This window comes from Thalassophryne amazonica, chromosome 5, assembly GCF_902500255.1.
Source record: "Thalassophryne amazonica chromosome 5, fThaAma1.1, whole genome shotgun sequence".
Classification (NCBI taxonomy): domain Eukaryota; kingdom Metazoa; phylum Chordata; class Actinopteri; order Batrachoidiformes; family Batrachoididae; genus Thalassophryne; species Thalassophryne amazonica.
Genome location: NC_047107.1, coordinates 21,380,289 through 21,402,830, shown reverse-complemented (window position 1 = coordinate 21,402,830; position 22,542 = coordinate 21,380,289). Strand labels below are relative to the sequence as shown.

General features: G+C 37.5%; 1 long non-coding RNA gene across 1 annotated transcript in view; it reads left to right on the top strand.

The window, feature by feature from the left end:
- Positions 1-15,043, top strand: part of LOC117510163 — a 67,349-nt gene extending 52,306 nt beyond the window's left edge. Inside the window, exon 4 of the long non-coding RNA XR_004560637.1 lies at positions 14,908-15,043. This is a non-coding gene — a long non-coding RNA (uncharacterized LOC117510163). The remainder of the gene's footprint in view (positions 1-14,907) is intronic.
- The last annotated feature ends 7,499 nt before the right edge of the window (positions 15,044-22,542 follow it).

Below are 22,542 nucleotides of genomic sequence, written 5' to 3'. Positions count from 1 at the left end.
TTCGAGGGTGAGTGGAACAGAGAAAAAGTTAAACACAATCAAATATAGGCTCCGCCTCCTACGTGCTCTCTGGCATATAGCTGAAATTTCAAGTTGTCTTTTTAACAAAAAAACTTCTGTTTCATTGCCAGAAACAATAAATAAAATCACTGTGGTGAAGCATTGTAGCGTTGTGAAGTATTGTAATTGATCGTGTGTGTGAGTGGCTGTCAATGAACAAAAAAAGGCTTGACGAATTTCCACCAAAATTAGTGGAAATATTACTTGGGCAGTTATCTCAAGATGGTTATCTTTGGGAGAGGGCAGGACAAAGGTCACGGTCAACAAAAATTTGATGTGAACAACATTTTCTGGTCTATCTCTACAACCAATAGGGGTGCAGAGATGACCTAAAGTTTATACTGATCAGCAAAATATTTATCAATGATTGGTTATAATGATGAAGTCACAAGGAAGTCATAAAAAGAACTAAGATTTGTTCAAATATACATTGTTCCCAATATCTTATTCTCTTTGAGGTTCCCATGTTCCTTGCTTATAAATGAGTTTGGTTTAGAAGTGAGAAAATAACTAACATAGGAAGTTGTGTTACCTTTCAACAAAAATTTCAAGAATTCAAAGAAACAAATTTTCAACAGTTTATGTCATCAAAGCACTGTGCACATGCAAACCGCAAGTACTATGAACATGAACTATCATACATGGATATATCACAGTGTGCACAATGCACGGGATTTGCATCAGCCCTCTGATGCCTTTCATTGTAATTGGGTCTATCTGCAAAACACAAACAATCAAAAACACCGATGAGCAAGTGAAAATGTCATTATAACTGTCTGGCAGCATGGACCCTGCAGTTCTAACATTTTTTTTTATTACTAAATGCAAATAAACATTTTAAGATGCCTATTATGCCATTAGCTGCTTACCTTATAGCTGCTGGTCAGCACGGTTGTCCACTCAGTGATTAGAAGTCCACTGGCGAGGAGGATCTTACAGAACAAGCCAATCCGCAAGGGTTTATATTGTTCATATTCTGTTTTTAGCTAACTTTTGCAATTATGGTTGAGGGATCATGTTAAAGACCCACAGCTCCCACAATTATCCCTCCTATAACCAGAATTTAGGCCTGAAATTGCTAGCTTTAGACTTCTGTGACGTATGCTACAGAATTCCATATGTGCACACTTGGATACTCTGTGAGTCATGTCCAGTGAGGTGGTCTATGTTCTGTGTGGCATGTCCAGATGGTCTGTCTGTGGGAAAGCTGAGATACGTCGTGGCCATCAGTTATTCCTATCCATTTAAAATAACTGGCACAGAGCCCAGTAGTTTATTGACCTGAAACTGTTTTGTTTGTTTTCACTTATTTGCAACCATATTTCTATTAAAGTATTATACAAAGCCTATAAGTGCTCTCACCACATTAGACTATGGCTTTGTTTGAAAAAAAAAATAGAAAAATGAATTTGATCAGTAATGAAAAAATGAGTGCCAACCTTATGATAAACTGGTGGTTGTCCAGGGTGTATGACGTCTCTTGGCCAAAGACTGCTGGGATAGCCCCCAGCTCCCCTGTGACCCTTAACTGGAATATGTGCATTTATAAAAAGGATGGATGGATGGATGGATGGATGGATGGATGGATGGATGGATGGATGGATGGATGGATGGATGGATGGATGGATGGATGGATGGATGGATGGATGGATGGATGGATGGATGACAGTGGATGGGTCAACATTGCTTGGCGTTAACCCTCTGGGGTCCACAGACTTGCCGGCATGCAGGCATCTGGGGTGACAAAGATTGGCTTATGTTGACACTTTCTCAAAATTATTATTTTTTTTCTCATTATCTTTTTTCTCAGTTGCACTGGACCCCGGCTAGGGAGGGTAATAGAAATGTTATGCAATAACATGTATGTGGCACTGTACGCGCATCAGAGGCTCGGTGCAGCACCGCAACGCAGCTGAACAGGATGTCACCGCTGTAATGCACATATTATTACATGTTCACCTCCTAAGTCTGTAAAAAGTATGAGGTGGATATGTTGCCCAGCACATGACGACATGAATAAACATGTAACTCACCTCCGGTACCCCGTGTTCCACAGCGCAGCACAGACAGCTGGTCAAATCCCTTTCACCTGGCTGCACTGTGTGCTAGCAACGTCGATCAGATGACAAATACATAATCCACCTCTGGTATGAATAAATCCCATGTGAAGTGCCGTGTTAAGATTCTCAACATTTTTGTTGAAAGGTAATACAACTTCCTATGTTAGTTATTTTCTCACTCCTAAACCAAACTCATTTATAAGCAAGGAACATGGGGACCTCAAAGAGAATGAGATATTGGGAACAATGTGTTAAAATGCGTATCAAGTGAAATGGCCACAAAAAGAGTTTAAAAAAGAGAAAAAAAGAAAGTCCACTGGCTGCACCTGAATGTTGCGCACATGTGGGAAGTTGGCGCACTGCCAGCACAGTTCAGCAGCCATTACTGAGTCCAGCTGGATGAATAAAATCTAGCAATGCAGTTATATACTGATCAAACACCTAAAGGGATTTTTCACTGACAGCTGTGACCCTTTATGTGTGCTCTGTGGATGGACAGCTCCTGTGCTGTGTGGCTGGTATAGCGTTTATGGACACATATACACGCAGCTGGGCAAACATTTCAGTCACACACTCGCACATTGCATTGATCACCTGTTCTACACATGCAGGCACACGCGGCTCGTTCAGCCATTGTCAACACGTGTGGAGCTGAGTGGACACACGCTCATCACTCACACATGCGCAGTCCGTCATATGAGACACACACTGATGAGAGGTCAGTTTAGCGCAGGGAATGGGAGGACAAGCACAGATTTGATTGCGTGGGTGAGTGAGTGAGTGACAGCTCTAATGTCGGTGCCGTCTGACAGCAGTCTGGGTCATCTGACTGTAGTCTGGAATATGTTTGGGCTGCATTCTGCAGGTGTGTACGAGACAGTCCGGATGCGTGCGGACCACTGCTGACCATGCCTCTTTTTCTCCAGACTGCGTCAGATTATGGCAGTATTTGCTATGTCGGAATGGTTCCTCCACATTCTTGCTATGTGTGACGAGGGCTTAAATTTTGATAAAACAACCTGGTGTATCATTTAAATGTGTAAATATGCTCCATTATATAACAAACCATCATACAAAAAGTTCTATAGCCATAGCTAGAATATTTATTTGTTTTTGAACTAATCAAGATACGAACAACGTAAAACTTTGGGTTTTCTACCATTCTGAGGCTTTTGTGGAAGGCAGAACACACTAGATACACCAAAACTGCCAACATTTCCAAACTCTAAACCAAATGTTAGCCTGACATGAGCAGTTTCAAAGCTGTGAGGCATATAGGGAGCTCATTATTAACGTGCAAATTGGTAGAAAACACACAAACAATTCACAAAAAAATTCAAAAGGCTGTAACTTGAAAGGTTTGCAAGATACAGACCTAATATTTGGCATTTCACCATAACTTTGTCGTAGGAATAACATATCAAACTGACAGAACAGAACAGAGGGGTGACCTGGTAGCCTCTGGGTGACCTAATTGTTGATGAACTGCTCTATGTATGCCTGATCCTGTCAAATCTCAGGAGCTAAAGAGAGTCCTGGTTAGTAATTAGAGTGGAGAACTCTACAGAAGGCCAGTAGTTGTGTGTGTATCTCCAGGTAAAACTGAAGTAGTGCCTGGAAGGGCATCCGGTATAAAGCTAGTGCAAAATCCCAATGTGGATCTGTGATGGATCTGCTGTGGTGACCCTGAACACTTGGGATCAGCCAAAAGACCACCACCATTCATGTGGATAAACAGCATTAGGAATGGATTTACCAACATCTTTGGGTCACAAAAGTAGTGTAATATATGAAAGACTGTAGACAAAAGATAGACAGGAAGATTGTACATCAATGTATAATAAATTTCTAAAAATACAATATGTCTCATGCAGCATAGCAGCGCTGTCCACTGGGAGGTGCACTACATAGAGCTGGCACACTACAAATGAACATAGTTGAAAAATAACATCACTTACCAGCATCTATTGGATGTCTTGTCTTTTCATAGAAATTCTTGCCATATAAATGAAATCCCTCAATGACTGAAACTCTGATGTCTGCATTGCTAAACTAGTTTACTGACACATCCGAGACTGACACATGCTGCAGCAATTGTAAACACAGAAAGCCAGTGATGTTGCAAAACCATGTCATATTCTCTGGCCTCTGCGATTGGCTGTGAGTGATAGATCATCTCAAGCAAAGATGGAAACTACAGCTAAAAAGTTGGAGTTTCAGGAAGTTGTTGAATAATCTATTGTTTATTTAGATTGATTTGTTGAAAAAAAAGATCTAACACACTGTCATATCTATGGACCCCAGAGATGTAAAAGTCCATCTGTCACTAAAAACAATAAAACTAAGTTGTAACTGATGGCAGGGTAGTAGTACAAATACTTCGGAAGAAATGTGGCTAAAACATGTTTTTCTTCTTCTTCTTTATATCAACCCTGAACCAGACATAGGCATTATCACACTTCAGTTTTTTTTATTCCCCGCTGGCCTAAGGCCCAAAGGGGGATGATGTTGTGGTGGTTTCTGTCCCTCTGTCCATCTGCCTGTCTGTCCGTTCATCCGTCCACCCATCCATCCCAAAAAGGGTATAAGCATTATAAATCAACTCCTCACACATTTTTTTTTTTGTTCCATGTTTGTAATATACATATTATTATGTTGTTCATGTTGGGCCATTTTACCAGAGTTATGGCCCTTGATTAACAAATATAGACTCCATCAGTTTCATGAGTGGGTGCCTGCATTCTGAAATCAGCTCCTCCCATTTTTTGGGAGGAATTTCATGAAACGTGGTACACGTCCTTGTTATAGGTTGGTAATAGACATATTATCAGTTATTATAGTTCAAGTTGGGCGCATTTTACCAGAGTTATGGCTCTTCATTAACAAATCTACACTCCATCAATTTCATGAGTGGATGCCTGTATTCTGATATCAACTCTTCGTGTTTTTTTTTGTTTGTTTTTTTTTGCAGGAATTTTGTGAAACTTGCTACAAGTCCTTGTTATAGGTTGGTAATATGCATATTATCATATCATTCGAGTTGGGCCCATTTTACCGGAGTTAATGCCTTTGATTAACAAATATTGACTCCATCACTTTCATGAGTGTATGCCTGCATTATTTTAGTAGGAATTTTAGGAAATGTGGTACAATTCCCTGTTATAGGTTGGTAATACACATATCATATCCTACAAGATTGACACATATTGGCAGAGTTATGGCCTTTGATTAACAAATCTAAACACTGCACAGTACATTTTGCAGTGTAAAATTTACGCTGCCGGGATAACATTTGGTGCCAGCCTAAACAGGGTAAAATACACTCTATTATAGAGTGAAATAGGCTCTACTGTCTTGTCAAATCAAGTGTTTCTACTCCAATAAGAGTTTATTTTACACTGTGATAGAGTTGATTTAGCACTGAATTTGAGAATTTGAGAGTATCTCTCTGGGGATGCTGACAAAACTTGTAACATCAACAAAAAGCACAACCTGTTTATTTGATCCTATACCAACAAAACTGTTTAAGGACCTGTGGCCCACTCTTGGGCCAACTGTGCTGGAAATTATTAATCTTTCTTTAACTTCTGGATCTGTTCCTAAATGTTTCAAATCTGCAGTGATTAAACCATTACTTAAGAAACCCAATCTTGACCCTAGTGTATTGAAAAAGTATCGGCCAATATTGAATCATTATGCTCTAAAATTCTGGAAAAAGTGGTGTCACGGCAACTCATGGACTATCTTACTGAGAATAATCTCTTTGAGCCACTGCAGTCTGCTTTTACAAAATATTATTACACAGAGACGGCTCTAACTAAAGTGGTGAATGATCTTCTGCTTGCAAGGGATTCGGACACCACTATGGTTCTGGTGCTGTTAGATCTCATTGCTGCATCTGATACCGTGGATCATCGTATTCTACTCAATAGACTGGACAATCATTTTGGGATTACTGGGAGTGCCCTTGCATGGTTGATGTCATACTTGACCAGGCGTTCTCACTGTGTTTTGTACAGTAACACTACCACTAACCTTAGTGACATGAAATTTGGGGTTCCACGGGGGTCCGTCTTAGGCCCCCTGCTTTTCTCCCTTTAAATAGCACCCCTTGGGCACATATTGCGGCACTTTGGGATTACTTTTCACTGCTATGCTGATGATACTCAGTTATACATGCCGATAACTGCTGGTAATCTCATTCACATAAAATCCTGAGAAGTTTGCCTTGCATCAGTGAGAAGTCGGATGTCTAGAAACGTCCTTCTTTTAAACTCTGATAAGACTGAAATGATGGTTCTTGGTCCAGTGAGACATCGGCATCAATTTCACCAGCTACTGCTTAGCCTAGGCTCATGTGTCATACATCACACTGACAAAGTGAAGAACTTTGGGGTAATTTTTGATCCTACATTGTCTTTTGATCTCCACATTAGAAATATTAGGACTTGCGCTTTCTTCCACTTGCGAAATATAGCAAAGATTCATCCCATCCTGTCTATGGCTGATGCTGAGACCCTGATCCAAGCATTTATCTCTTCTACATTGAACTACTACAGTGTTCTATTTTCTGGTTTACTGCAGTCCAGAATTAGGGCTCTTCAATTGGTTCAACATGCTGCAGCCAGACGTTTGACACAAAGCATAAATTGTGACCACATTACACCCATTTTAGCATCTCTCCACTGGGTTTCTGTCCAAGTGAGATCAGATTTTAAGGTTCTGCTACTAGTCTATAAAATTGTTCACGGACTGGCACCTCCCTACCTAGCTGACCTAAATAAACCTTACGTACTGGCCCTGGCTTTGCGTTCTCAGTGTGCAGGACTACTTTGTGTCCCTAGGATGATTAAGAAGTCTGCGGGTCATAGAGCTTTCTCTTATCGTGCCCCTGTTCTGTGGAATGGTCTCCCTGCATCAATAAAACAGTTAGATTCTGTAGAGATTTTCAAGTCCAGACTTAAGAGACACTTATTTTTCCTTTTGTATGGCTAGAATACTGGCATAGTATAGTTCTACGCTTTTTACTCTTTTAACTTTACCTAAATTCTGGGTCTTTTAGTGAAGCTTAGGGCTAGTGGCCAGCGATTACCTTAGTATTTCCTGTTTTTCTTGTTGTTTAATGCTGACAAATTATACTGTATTTCTTGTCTTTCTGATGCCTGATTCTGTTTTTTAGCTCTGTTTAAGGTGCAGCTCCATCCAGAGATGGGTGTGGTATTTGTGCTGGAGACCCTCCTGTCCTGTGCACCAACAGCATTTCCTGTATATTTGTTTTGTGAATTGTTCTGTAATTTATGTCTGTAGCATGGCCCAAGCAGAGGGTCACCCCTTACAGTCTGGTCTGCTTGAGGTTTCTTCCTCAGAGGGAGTTTTTCCTTAACACTGCTGCTCTGGTGGTTAGTAAGGTTAGACCTTACTTGTGTGAAACGCCTTGAGGCAGCTCTGTTGTGATTTGGCTCTATATAAATGAAAATGAATTGAAAAATTGAAATTGAAATTGTTTGTCTGCTATATGATGTATTTAACTGAAACTGCTGATCCAAACAACCAATAATTTATAAAGGAAAAATCATGGAAATCATCAGGGGTGCCCAAACATTTACATACAACTATACATATATGAGGTAACTTGACATGAGGACCAAGGTAACAACTAGTAATATGTGCAAAAACACATGTTTGTAATATGTCTACATTATAATATAAATGGATTATAAAATGAACTTGCTTAGTTTTCATTTAAATGATAGAAAAATACTTGGCTAAATGTGATCTGAAAATCCACCTTTTCAAACTGAAATCATTAAAACACAAGTGGTGACATTTTTTGATATTACTCAAATCTGTCATATATGCATAGATTTAATTTAATAGGGCATGAGCATGTTGTGAATACAATATAATGGTCACATCAGGTCAAATAAGGCACCCTCGGCAAATTTTAGCCTTTAAGAACCACTGGAATGACTGTCAAACAAACTGTTATTTTGGGAAACTGAGATGAGGTGGACCTGCTGCATTGTGAGGGAATGTCATCTTTGTCTCTTCGCTTGATTTGGCCTCAGTGTTGAGGACTCCAGCAACTGGAGAAGACCAAGGGGATGCTCAGATTTCACGTGGCTGCTGCAGATAGAAATACACTCGCTGGCCACTTTATTAGATACACCTTGTTAGTACCAAGTTGGATCCCCTTTTGCCTTCTGAACTATTCTTTGTGGCATAGATTCAACAAGGTGTTGGAAACATTCCTCAGAGATATTGGTCTATATTGACACGACAGCATCACACAGTCAGCCATTCAACCACTCTGCTCATTATCCTCTGACTTCTGATATCAACAAGGCATTTCTGTCCACACAACTGCCTCTGACTGTATATTTTCTCTTTTTTGGACCATTCTCTGAAAACCCTAGAGATGGCTGTGCATGAAAATCGCAGCTGATCAACAGTTTCTGAAATATAAATCTGGCACCAACAACCATGCCATGTTCAAAGTCACTTGAATCCCCTTTTTTCCCATTCTGATGCCCAGTTTGAACTTCAGCAAGTCTTCTTCACCACATCTAGATGCCTATATGCATTGATTTGCTGCCATGTGATTGACTGATTAGCTATTTGTCTTAACACGCAATTGAACAGGTGTACCTAATAAAGTGGCCAGTGAGTGTAGATGATTACTTCTGAGAGGTGGACATGGACCACTTGTCTGTTTGTATGGTTGCCATCCAGGATCCAAGGCGAGTCTGTAGTGTGGTGGATGTGGGATGCACGGCACATGCAGACGCTCCCACACCTCAGTTGGTTTACGGCTGATATCATGCACGGTGTATTATCTCTGCAGAATGCTGTCAGATATGGGCGATCGTAAAATGCAGGAATGTGTTATCCGCGGTGTGTTCTTAAGGTTTGGAAGTTAGAATTTTGAATTAATTTTGTTTTTTTTCCCACCCCCGTTGACATCCTTGTATTGTTTTCAGCAGTCTGTGAAAAAGGAGAATTAAAAGTATAAATCAGGTTATTAAAAATAAAAGGCAAACTTGACCTTTAAGGACAGACGTGGCATCCATATAATACAGTTTTATACATTTTTAAAATGATCTTTGGAAACGTGTTTGCTATTTTTAACAAGTGCAGTATAGTGGGAGTGTGTGTGTGTGTGTGTGTGTGTGGGGGGGGGGGTGATCTAAAAGGATCTGCTAGTTTTTTGCCCTATCTTGTCCAGAAGAGGTCACTGTCACAGTGCTCCTCTGTGGACGGACTCTTTGTAGTGCAGCAGATAACTGAAACAATTGTGCAAATGGTGATACAAGCACCAAAGTTGGCACAAATACTCCTTAGACATTACTCTTTTGAAAAAAAAAAGCAACTGGCCACTTGAATTTTAGGTAGCCACGTAGGGGTCAATTGAAGAATTACACAGGGGTCAAAATTTAAATTGCTCAAATCATTTTGAAAACTACACCACATTATTTGTCTGATCGTAAAGATTCCTAAAAGGTATAGTTTGAACTATCTATGACTGAATGTTATGGAGTTATGCGGTAAAAACAGCAAAAATGGTGACAAAGGTCAGTTTCAGTTTGTACAGGGGTCAAAAGTTAAAGTTCCTTCAATTTTGGTAAAAAGTGATGCAAATTATTGGTTGAGGTAATCGGATTAATAAATGGAATAGTTTTGACTGTGTTGAATGTTTGGTTTGCAAAGTACATGTCAAACAATGTTGACGTACATTGGATTCTATGACATGTGACAAATGTCACCCTGTAACGTGACAACTGAGCATGACACATGGTGCAAACTATTCCTTTTTTTATGCTATTAACTCAACCAATAACTTGCATCTTTTTTTTTCTTTTTTTTTTTTACCAAAATTGGAGCAACTTTAACTTTTGACCCCTGTACAAACTGAAACTGAACTTTGTCACCATTTTTGCAGTTTTTACCCCATAACTCCTGATCATTTAGTCATAGGTAGTCCAAACTATACCTTTCTGGAATCTTTACAATCAGACAAATAACATGGTGTAGTTTTCAAAATGATTTAGGCAATTTAAATTTTGACCCCTGTGTAATTCTTCAATTGACCCCTACCTGGCCGCCTATTGAAAATTCAAGTGGCCAGTCGTTTTTTTCAAAAGAGTAATGTCTAAGGAGTATTTGTGCCAACTTTGGTGCTTGTATCACCTTTTGCACGATTTTGCTCTAAATATTCTCTTAGCTGCTGCGCTATTGTGGACACAGTACTTCAAAATCCATCCAATCCCCATATTTGTGAAGATGTACCTTCTAGCATCCAACTCATCCGCGCACCGTTGTGGCAAGCCGTTGCAATCACAGATGCAGTCGTCGAAAAGAGCGTTTCCTAACAGGCATCACTTAAGCCTCATCTCAGACGATGCTGGTTCCAGCAATTAGGCATTCTTTTCATTTCCCAAATGACTCACAAAAGTTGCGGATATTATAATTGCTTTTAGCCACGCATATCTAATTTGTGTCTTTTTAAGTGTTAATTAGTACGCCATTTAAAGTGATGTCTTCATGTAGTTTGCTTTGCTGAAGAAATTGTTGTCGGCGCCTGGCTAATGGCGTTCACAGGGAGCGCGCTGGAAGCGTGTGCCGCGCACACGTCGAGGTTTTCATTAGCACCTATACGTGCGACGGCTTTTCAGCATTTTCCGCGTGCGTCGTTGCTCCGGCGTACGGACGGGGCCGGCGGTGCACAGGCCTACGTGAGAGGTGCGAGGGCTCTAAATAGAGGTGGAATTAATGAAGACAACATGTCACATATTTTTGGCAGCGGAGCAGGGACAGGAAATGAAGCTGGGCTCGTCTGGGTGACTGCCGCCCATGTTCCAGTGTGTCACTGTCCTGTCAGCCCGTGTGTAAAACTGGCAGACATTGATACATGCTCTCCCTGATAACACCCCATTCCCCCATCCATCATCCACACGCACACATGCATGCACACGCCAGCTTTTTTTATTTACCGTGCCAGATGTTGAGACTGGAATTTTGTGCGGCAGTGGTGGTGGGGGGGCTGAATTTCTTCACAACTAACAGGCTTGTGATATGTGACAGGTTTTGGGGGTAACTCACAGCCTCCTTCAAGTGGAGGAGAATCAGGGTAGGTGCTGTTTTGTTCCATGAGCCCTGCTTAAGCCACTGTGACTCCCAGGCTTCTGGATTACGTCTGCAAACTTATTCCAATGATTATACAGCACCACCTAGCGCTGTGCTGCAGTAATGCAGCCTGACTGAGCTCTGCATTGTGCTGCTCCTTCATTCACACTCAAAATCAGCAAGATGTGAGCTCGCTATTCTGTTTTATTTTTAATTAATGACACTGTTTAAACAATTGTATTATTATTATTATTATTATTATTATTAGTTGTTGTAGTAGTAGTAGTAGTTGTGGTAGTATGTATGTATAGATAGACAGACCATTTTATTATTGTTATTATTATTATTTTGATTATGATTAGTTGTAGTAGTAGTTGTTGTTGTTGTTGTACTATGTATAGATAGCTAGATAGACAGACAGACAGGATGGTACTATTTTTACCAATAAACTTTTTAATGAATTTCCTCCTTTAGAGTGAATAAGAATTGATAAAAGATTTTTTTTTTTTTTTTTTTTTAATTATTTATTTTGAGATCAGACAATTTGGAGTGACATTTAAGGTTTTTTTTTTATTTTGTTTTTTTTTTATTTTGGTTTTTGTTTTGTTTTGTTTTGTTTTTCATTATTTCCTGCAGCAAGATGTGGTGTCACTATTATGTTTTATTTTTAACTAATCACACTATTTAAACAATTTTATTATTATTATTATTATTATTATTATTATTATTATTATTATTAGTTGTTGTTGTTGTAGTAGTAGTAGTTGTGATAGTATGTATGTATAGATAGACAGACCATTTTATTATTTTTATTATTATTATTTTGATTATGATTAGTTGTAGTAGTAGTTGTTGTTGTTGTTGTACTATGTATAGATAGCTAGATAGACAGACAGACAGGATGGTACTATTTTTACCAATAAACTTTTTAATGAATTTCCTCCTTTAGAGTGAATAAGTATTGTTGAAAGATTTTTTTTTTTTTTTTTTTTTATGTATTTATTTTTTGAGATCAGAATCATAACATTTGGAGTGACATTTAAGTTTTTTTTTGTTTTGTTTTGTTTTTCATTATTTCCTGCAGCAAGACGTGGTGTCACGATTATGTTTTATTTTTAACTAATCACACTATTTAAACAATTTTATTATTATTATTATTATTATTATTATTATGATTAGTTGTACTAGTTGTAGTACTATGTATAGATACCTGGATAGACAGACAGACACATAGGATGGTACTATTTTACAAATAAACATTTTAATGAATTTCCTTCTTTAGAGTGAATAAGAATTGCTTTATTATTTATTATTTTTATTATTCATTACAACTTTGATAGAATTTTGGAAAGATTATTTTATTTTAATTTTTTTAGATCAGAATCATAACATTTGGACTGAGATTTAAGTTTTGGGTTTGTTGTTTGTTTGTGTTTTCTATTATTTCCTGCAGCAAGGTGTCAGCATTATGTTTTATTTTAAATTCATATCAGTGTTTTAACAATTTTCTTACTATTATTATTAATAGTAGTAGTAGGAGGAGGAAGAGAGTTGATCTTCTAGTGGTTAAGCATTGCTTCAGACCAGAGGATCCTGGGTTCAAAACCCAGCCAGATCAACAAATCACTAAAGGCCTTTGGGTGAGGTCCTTAATCCCCTAGTTGCTCCTCTAGTTGCTGCCTTGCATGGCAGCACCCTGACATCCACATGTGAGTGTGCCTGTGAATTGGGAAAATGAGGCACAGTTGAAAAGTTCTTTGAGCATCTGATGCAGATGTAAAAGTTCTACGTAAATGCAATCCATTTAGTAGTATGTATGTAGATAAATAGAATGGTACTGTAGCATTGTAATGTTGATATCATTTTGCAAAGTGAATTGGTTTGAGGTCAGAATCATTGCATTTGGAGTCAGATTTCAGATTTTCTATTTTTTTTTCATTCTTTCCCACTGATCCATAATTAGTGTTTTTTTTTTTTTTGTCTCCATCGATACACATTACTGTGCAAAAGTTTCAGGTATCATGGAACTTTGATGTTGATTTTGTGTTGCTGTGGAATGTGTTTGTGTGTTTTGTACTTATTTCATTTTACATTAGCAGTTCAACTGCAAACTATATTTGAAATCTCCAAACATTCATGATTTTAAGGTTCTGTTATTGGCCTTTAAAATTGTTCATGGACTTGCACCTCCCTATCTGGCTGACCTGGTCAAAGCCCTACGTACCGGCTCGGGCCTTGTGCTCTCAGGGTGCAGGACTTTTATGTGTTCCCACAGTGAATAAAAAGTCTGCCGGTCACACAGCTTTCTCCTACCATGCCCCAGCTCTGTGGAACGATCACCTGGCACACATACAACAATCGGATAATGTGGAGACTTTTAAATCGAGACTGAAAACCCATTTGTTTTCCTTGTTTTTTTAATTAGTTTTATTGTGTTATTATGTGTACTTATTCTTGTGCTCTTTTATGGTTTTGTCTTTTATTGTGTTTTATTATTATTTTTTTTTTTTTCTGTTTTCGGTATTGTGTTGTGTAACGCGCCTTGAGGCGATCTCATCGTGAGTTGACGCCATAGAAATTAATTAATTAATTAATAATAAATTTAATTCACCATCTTATAACTTGCAGGAGACAACGTTAAAGTGCTGTTTTGTCACCTAACACCTAACACTTTGCCTGCACATACATTCATCTAGATATTTGATATTTAGTAGTCTTTCCTTATTTTGAAAGGTATGGAGCATTTTTCATGTGCCTGTAAGGAAAACTGGCATACTTTGAGCTGCATATTATTTGTTTTGTCTCTTCAGCAGTCCATAACATCAAAATATTCCATTTACTGGAAAGTAGTAAGTCCCTTCGGCTACTCCCTTGTTTGTACTCGGGGTCGCCACAGCAAATCCAAGGTGGATCTGCATGTTGAATTGGCACAGGTTTTATGCCGGATGCCCTTCCTGACACAACTCCACATTACATGGAGAAATGTGGCAGGGGTGGGATTTGAACCCGGAACCTTCTGAACTGAAACCAAGCACATTAACCACTTACCCACCACCCCTCCTTGAAAGTAATTTTTAAAATTATTTTCTTGTTTTTAAAGAAAAAAAACAAGAAAAGGAAACAGAAAAGGTGCAACTCATTTGTCATATTTGTGAAACTGTATATATATATATATATATATATATATATATATATATGTGTGTGTGTGTGTGTGTGTGTGTGTGTGTGTGTGTGTGTGTGTGTGTGTGTGTGTGTGTGTGTCAGTGAATATTTTCAAAAAGATTTCATGTAAAAACAATCCTTGATAATGTACTTTTTTGCCCTTTTTTTCTTGCCTTTTTTTACTGTTCATAATATTTCAGCAGGATTTGATGTTTGTTTTTTGTTTGTTTGTTTTGTTTTTTATTTGTGTCTGTTGTTCTGAAAAGGCCATTCCCTCCCTGCTGCCACTAGAGTGCAGTATTTGTTCATATTTAGTGGCCTATTAAATGTTCTGCTGGAAAATGAAAAAGAAAATGTTGATGTGTTGTAAAGCATGTTTTATAATATCAAGGTCAATTTAAAATGAGTCTGATATTTTTTTTTCCATTACCACAGGGTGTATTTTATTTTTTGAGTATATTTTTTTTATTCATTCATGTTTCTTCTTTTGTCCCCCAAACAGTTTCAGTACAACTTCAGTGCAGAGCGAAGCATCACCCTGTGAGCCGCACAGACCAGAATGCCCCTGAACACAACATTTGTCAAGTATTTATGCAACATTAAGCAAAACCTCAGGATACATAAAAACCATTATATAAATGAAAGAAAGACATAATTTTGAACTGTTTGGACCATTTGTTTTGTTCTTTCTGAAAATTGCTGCAAATATACAATATATATTTTTTAATGTCTCTGATTTCCATGTAGTGCGCTTGTAATACTCTAGTGTGCAATAAATCCATGTCCTCAAACTGATTGTTTTTTTACAAGTGTACTACGTTGGATTGAATGTTTGAGCTTGAAGCGACAAACAGTAACAGACTCCTCTGGAGTTTTTCCTCCCTAAAATTCATCCCAAGCACCAGACAGGAGGAGACATCAATGAGATGTGGAGGCCTTTATTCCAGACGCCTCCTCTGCTGTCATAAAGAGCTACTTTAAAGGGGTCAGACTGTGCAAAATCAGATTTAAATTTACAGTATGTAAGCTTTGTGTTTCCCAAACATCCTCAAAGTTCCGCGTGTCTATAAACAAAATTAAGGGGTAAATTGGCTTTGTTATGTCACCTTCCCTTTTTATTTAAAGGCACAGAAAAATGTGTCCTTCGTAGAGAAGAAAAAGAGGGAAAAGTCATGTGGTATCACAATTAAAACTGTGCATATTCAAACATATGGTTCTCCTTTTTAAACCTCAGTCACAGTGAAAATGTCCACACACACAAAAAAAAATCTGCTTTCCACTCCCATCTTTAGCCATGAATGGATGTGGACACTCCCTCAAATGATTTTTGGTCTGAAGTTTTAAAGATGCATGTTGCAATGGGGGAAAAAAGGTGCAGTTTCACGCAATGTGAACTTGAGACAGCTGTCAGAGAGGCAGAGCAAAGAAAATCTGTTTCATTAAGTGGTCTTGGTTATGGAATCCTGATGAATAGAAAAGCTATGCATTGGAGATAAAATCACAGTGGTGATCAACTTTCACACACGTCTGCAACTGTTTAACACTTACAATCAACAAAACAAATCAATGACTATATAATATTAATAAGTGGGCTGATCAAGTTGTTTATTATACAGCAGAGTGTATGAGTAATAAATTGTATGTATTAATATAGGTAATTGTGCAAAAACAGAAATAATATTTTTTATGGCTATATGGTTTTGGCAGCTTTTCTTTAACATTAAATCCTGTGTCATTTTATGTTTTTGTTCCATGTCATCACCATATCAAACATGGCTTTACTTGAAAAAAAAAAGTGCACATGGGCTGAAGTATGTGTGAAGTATGCACACTCCCACCACATGTTATTCCTATAAATACCAGGTCGTGTTAGGAAAGGTGTATGTGGGTAGACAGCGTTTATAAATGAGGCCCCGGGTGAGCTGTATTATACACTGAGAGCAACAGGAAAGGTGAATATAGAGTTTTCCTGGGAATTTTGTACATTTGACTGTGTATTCTTGCAGGTCTCAGTCATAAAACACTGTGATTTCTGCCACTGCATCAAGGTTTACATCCAAATACCAGTTTGATCAATGGATGACTTTAGACAGCACTGTTTGCACACAAAATACACCTTCAAATTAATGGTTCACTTTTGTGCACATGGCAGTTAATGATTCAAGATCCCTGTTTCACAATATTTAAGTTGAAAAATGTAATTATTCATTTTATATACACACACATACACACACATATATATATATAACAAGTATTTAAATAAACATTTTATGAACTATTTACATAAGTGTGTCAATTTATATTTTCTAACATACATTTAAATATTTATCAAACTGCAACTATGTACGTACTTACAGGGCTGACTGAAGATTTATTTAAATGTTTCACATTAAATATATGTTAAAAATTCCTGTGAATATAAACTTTAAACTTAAACAGTGTTTTTAATCCAAAGTATTCAACAAAAGTTTTCCTTATTTATTTTTTTTTAGCATGGCAGATTAAAGCTTTCAATCAGAATGTCACAGAAGAGTATATACATATACATACACACACACATATATATATGTGTGTGTGTGTGTGTGTGTGTGTGTGTGTGTGTGTGTGTGTGTGTGTGTGTGTGTGTGTGTGTGACAAGTATTTAAATAAACATTTTATGAACTATTCACATAAGTGTGTCAATTTATATTTTCTAACATACATTTAAATATTTATCAAACTGCAACTATGTACGTACTTACAGGGCTGACTGAAGATTTATTTAATTGTTTCACATTAAATATATGCAAAAAATTACGGTGAATATAAACTTGAAACTTAAACAGTGTTTTTAATCCAAAGTATTCAACAAAAGTTTTCCTTATTTTTTTTGCATGGCAGATTAAAGCTTTCAATCAGAATATATATATATATATATATATATATATATATATATATATATATATGCATGCTTGTCAACATGCTTATTTAGGATCTGCTCCTTTCTTTGTCCCTGACCAAGGCAACACCTCTACATCTGGAGTTGGTCCCCGGGCACCAGAGTGTGGCTTCCCACTGCTCCTAGTGGTTGGATTGTGTCTAACTGTAATTTGGATGGGTTAAATACAGAGAACAAATTTTGTTGTATATATGTACAAGACAATAAAGGCTCTATTCGATTCTATTCTATTCTATTCTATTCTAATATGGATGCAAATGCATCAGTATCCACATCTGTTGTGTAGAACACATTATGTCTATTATGTATGTTCGACTGCATTCCTGTTTGTGAATTTATGGCTTGTGAAATCAGTGCAGGTTTTTTTCCCCCGAAACAAAAATCCTAAATACTTTAGCTATTCACAGGAGTTTAATGAAGCGTACAGCAGATGACAGCCCTCGTGTGCATTAAGTTTTCTGTTCTGCTGTTGGAATCACAGCTACAGCCTGAGGAATCCTCTGTAGAGGGACCAGCTTTGACGCTCCTGCAGGAAGATGACACTCCTCATGTCAGCGATGCCCTGGAATGCAGTGACAGTCTGCCTCAGCCCTCCTTGCCGCTGTGCATTAAGTGCATACTGCCATATGCATCCGTATTCCCTCACAGATTGCACAGGAAGAATGGGATGCTGTGCAGTTTCACTACTGCATTCCTACTTTATTCAAGTGCCATTTGGTCCCCTGGATAAAGAGCCAGTCTAATGAATTGTTGGCATGAGTCCTTTGAATGCAAAAAACAAACAAACACCCACATCCTTTAAAAATCATTTTCAGACCTCAGCAGTTCCAGGGGTGATTTGATTATTTATTTATTTATTTATTTATTTATTTATTTTTTGGGGGGGCATGACATAATAGAAATTTGGCATTGTAATGTTGCAACTTCACACAGTGCACAACAGACACAACAACTATAGCTGTTTAAAACATTATCAATTAACTCTCTAAAAGAAAGAAATTACAAAATGGCAATATTTGGGAAAACTTAGAGAGCACAAGCGAGAAACTACACATCTAACAAAAACTGGCTTCCTCTCCTTTAGGAGGCACTATCCACCTTCGTTCATGCTGAACAATGGTCTGTCGTCTTCCATTTTAGCACGGTGGCTTAGTGGATAGCACTATTGCCTCACAGTAAGAAGGTCATGGGTTCAGTTCCCACCTGTGGAGTTTGCATGTTTGCATGAGTTCATTCCGGTTTCCTCCCATATTTAAAGACATGCAGGTTAGGTGAATTGGAAACTTTATCGCAGTATAAGCTGTGGATACTGTGGATGCTGTTGCCCACAGCTGTCTGTGGGCGGGTCGATCCTAATATTGATAATATCGATACCAACGCTGGTATTGATTCTGAACGATCCTTGTGTAAAAAGATCGATACTCAAGCTTTTTTTTTTTCTCCCGCAAGCACTGACTGCTGCGCACGCGGATTCATCAAAGTCTATTCTCTGTTTGTAAGAGCAGCGCACCCTTGTATTGTGGTTTATCAGCCCTCTACCTCAGGAGATTTTGTTTTAAGTTGTGTTGAGTGATATTTTTTTAAACAAAAATGTTGATTGTGATAATAAAATATTTTGTTGTCACGTACAATGTTTGGCGAAATTCTATTCTAGGTCTTTTGGATCCTTTGGATCTATGAAGCTTAAATATGAAAAAGTATCGGTATTGGCGATACTAGGCCTGTATTTACTCAGTATCGGATCAATACCAAAATTCCCGGTATCGCCTACCTCTAAATGATGGCATGTAAACAGATTTTGACAAGTAAATGTTAACTTTCTATGAAAGATCATGGTTTTGCATCAAATTTTCAATCATACAGGTTCACATCAGTTGAAGATTCTATACTACAAACTGATTAGTTGCTCAAGCACAACAAATATTCCATTTGTATCAAACTGATTTAAATAATTTTCAGCTTCACAAATTCTAAATTTAAAGGAAATCTTAACTTGGAATTTTTACTTTCTGCATGTATCACTCTTGTATAAGTCCCAACTGGCTCAAACCAGTAAGAACAGATACAGTTTGAATAATGCAGCAGTGAATTGTTACGCCCATTTTTCCCCTTTAAATTCAGGGGATCACACACTCAAACAAATCATTAGACAAACAATGACAGTGACAATAACCGTGACAGCAACAAACAATGCCAAAAATTACATCTGTAACAACAACGCAGATGTCAGCAGTGTGGAAACAGAAAAATGAATTATTAAAATGACAAAGACAAACATGCACAAAAACAATAGTGGAGGTGCTGCAAAAATATGAAAAGCAACAATGTGCAGAATTTTATATAAACTAGAGCAGTGCCCGTAGGAAGTTTGTATTCTGATATACCACCATCAGACAAATTTATTGCCCACATTTTGCGGTCAATTAGAACCGCCGATCTGTGATATACCGCCAATTTCCACCAGATGGCCTTTTTGCGAGTATGAATCCATCCATATTCCATGTATGACATTCAATGCATTGTCACTGAGCACTGCTTTTTTCCGTCCATATTTCATCAAGGTAGGTCATTGAAAATTATCTGAAGATGTTTTCTGGAGCAAAATCATCCTCAGATTCCAAATCTGCCATCACTTTTGCACCAGCTGTTATGGTTCGGGCGCTACAGGCACCGGTTTGACCCCGAAAATAGCGCTCGGGAACCCTCCCCCCAAAAAAGTATAAAAGTGAAAGTATTGCTTCTTAATTATTGCAAACAAATTTGTCAGCATGTTTTTATTACACCTTCTTTCCAGTCTTGCCTTGAATTTCATGCATTCTAATAATTTATTATAATCTGTCATTCCCATTATACTTCAGTATACACTAGGTGGTGCTGTTACTGCTGCAAATATCTTTTACTGCCACCTGGTGTTGTGATAGATAGATAAATTTTATTGACACCTTCATAACATAATAAAAAAAATAAACGTTACATCCATTTTCATTACATTACAGAGTCAGTCATTTCATAATTATTAGGACTTAAAAAACGATGAAGTTTATCCTTCTTAAATAAGGGCTCGGTGTGTTCAAAATACTTTGAAAGCTTTCTTTTGGAAGCTAATACGTTGTCTCAGTATACTGCTGCACGCTTTACCGGGTCAGTGACTCACGATTTGCACACTCTTTCTTCACTGCCCAAAGGACGGGTACTTTGCTAGCATAAATAATAAAAATCATAACCAATGAATATACCTGTACAGTATTTAGCACAGTGCTTTAATTTTACATAAAATATTTTATTTTACAAACTATATCTTGTCATTTTTGAATGGTTTATCAATTAAAGAGTAAAAACTGAAGGAAATCAATTGTAAGCCTGCAAGAAGTTTCTGTAGGAAGCATTTTAGACATAAGATCAAGTGAGAGGGGGGATTGTTGGTTTTTTAAATACTCCACCAACAGTACAAGTTGTCGTACTGTATTTCATAGCATTGTATTAATGTAATGAAAAACTACAGCACACCCTTGGTGAGTTTTAAAAACATATTTTTACTCATTGTTTCCTTTGAAATCCTCACAAAGTCTAAAATACTCACAAACCTTATCTATTGATCAGGTGGTGCTTTCAAAATAAAGCAAACGTTTTTCTTCCTGCTCACACAGACTGTGCAGGGGTGTAGCCAGAGGGGCATGTGAACAAAACATGCCCCATCCCTTGCAAGTAAATGTTCACTTTTGAAGGCATTTTAGACATTTTTAAATAATAATAATAGTACAACAATAACAATAATAATAATAAAGAATACACTCTTAACAGATAAAATGATTAATCAGTCCTTTGCACTAGGTTTACTACAGTTCTGCACTAAGTGGAATGGATGAGGATTATTTAAAAAGAAAAAAACGTGTTTATGTAAAATGCATGCATAAATTACATGATACACTGCAATTTATACATGCATTTAAAGAAAATGTATATGAGCCCTATTAAACATATAAATGTATCAATATCGTGAGTGTCTATATAGACAGAGCATCCACACAGCAAAAGTTCAATTGCTCACATAATGTACAGCCAGATTTCTGACTTGATTCACCTTGAGGTCTGTGCAATGTCACAAAGTCCAATGTGCACAACCATAAACAAGGTTAATTAACTGCTACACAAACACTGGATAACTAATTCAGAAATCCAGCTGTGATGTGGTGCAAGCTGGGAAGTTCAACCCCACCCAAAGTAGTACTGTACCACATCACAGAGGAGGCTGGAGAAAATAAACAAATAAATAAACACAAAACACACGCAACAGTAATCATGAAGCCAGGATTCAAAACAAACTGTGTGTACACAAATGAGATTTTGTCAAAGCACTGCACACTATTTCTGTAGTATTTCCAGAAAGTTGAAAATATTGTTTACTGCCAACAGGAAATTAAACTAAATTTGAAATTAACCAGAAATATCAATCACATTGGGATACAAATGCAAAAACAAAACAAAACATACACTTCAATACTTGGATGGATTGTGAATTTATTTGATGAATAATTTTACAATTTTGAAGAAGAATCTGCAAAAGAGAAAAAAAACTTGATGAGTTTCCGCAACTGTAGATACCAAAATTGTAAAATTATTCATGTAACGTTTTATATTATAAATATTTGAAACCAAGGAGTATATATATATATATTGCAATGGTTTAGAGAGCATGAAAAAATGAAAAATGTGTCATTCATGAGTCAGTTGTGACCGGTGGTTGAATGTCATAGATACAGTGTTGTGAAATTAAGTATTGCTGCGTTTGATACTGTGGATCATCATATTTTACTCAATAGGCTGGAGAATCACTTTGGGATTACTGGAACTGCTCTTGCATGGTTGACGTCAAACCTGTCCAGTCATTCTTACTATATATTGTGTAACGGCACCTCCTCTGATCATAGGGACATGAAGTTTGGGGTTCCACAGGGATTTGTTTTAGGCCCCCTGGTTTTTTACCTTTATGTAGCACCCCTTGGGAATATACTGCAGCGCTTTGGGATTCCCTTTATTGCTATGCCGATGACACTCAATTGTACATGCCAATAACTGCTGGTAATCTCATTCACATAAAATCTTTGGAAGATTGCCTTCTTTCAGTAAGAAGCTGGATGTCTAGTAACTTCCTACTTTTAAATTCTGATAAGACTGAAGTTATGGTTCTTGGTCCAGTGA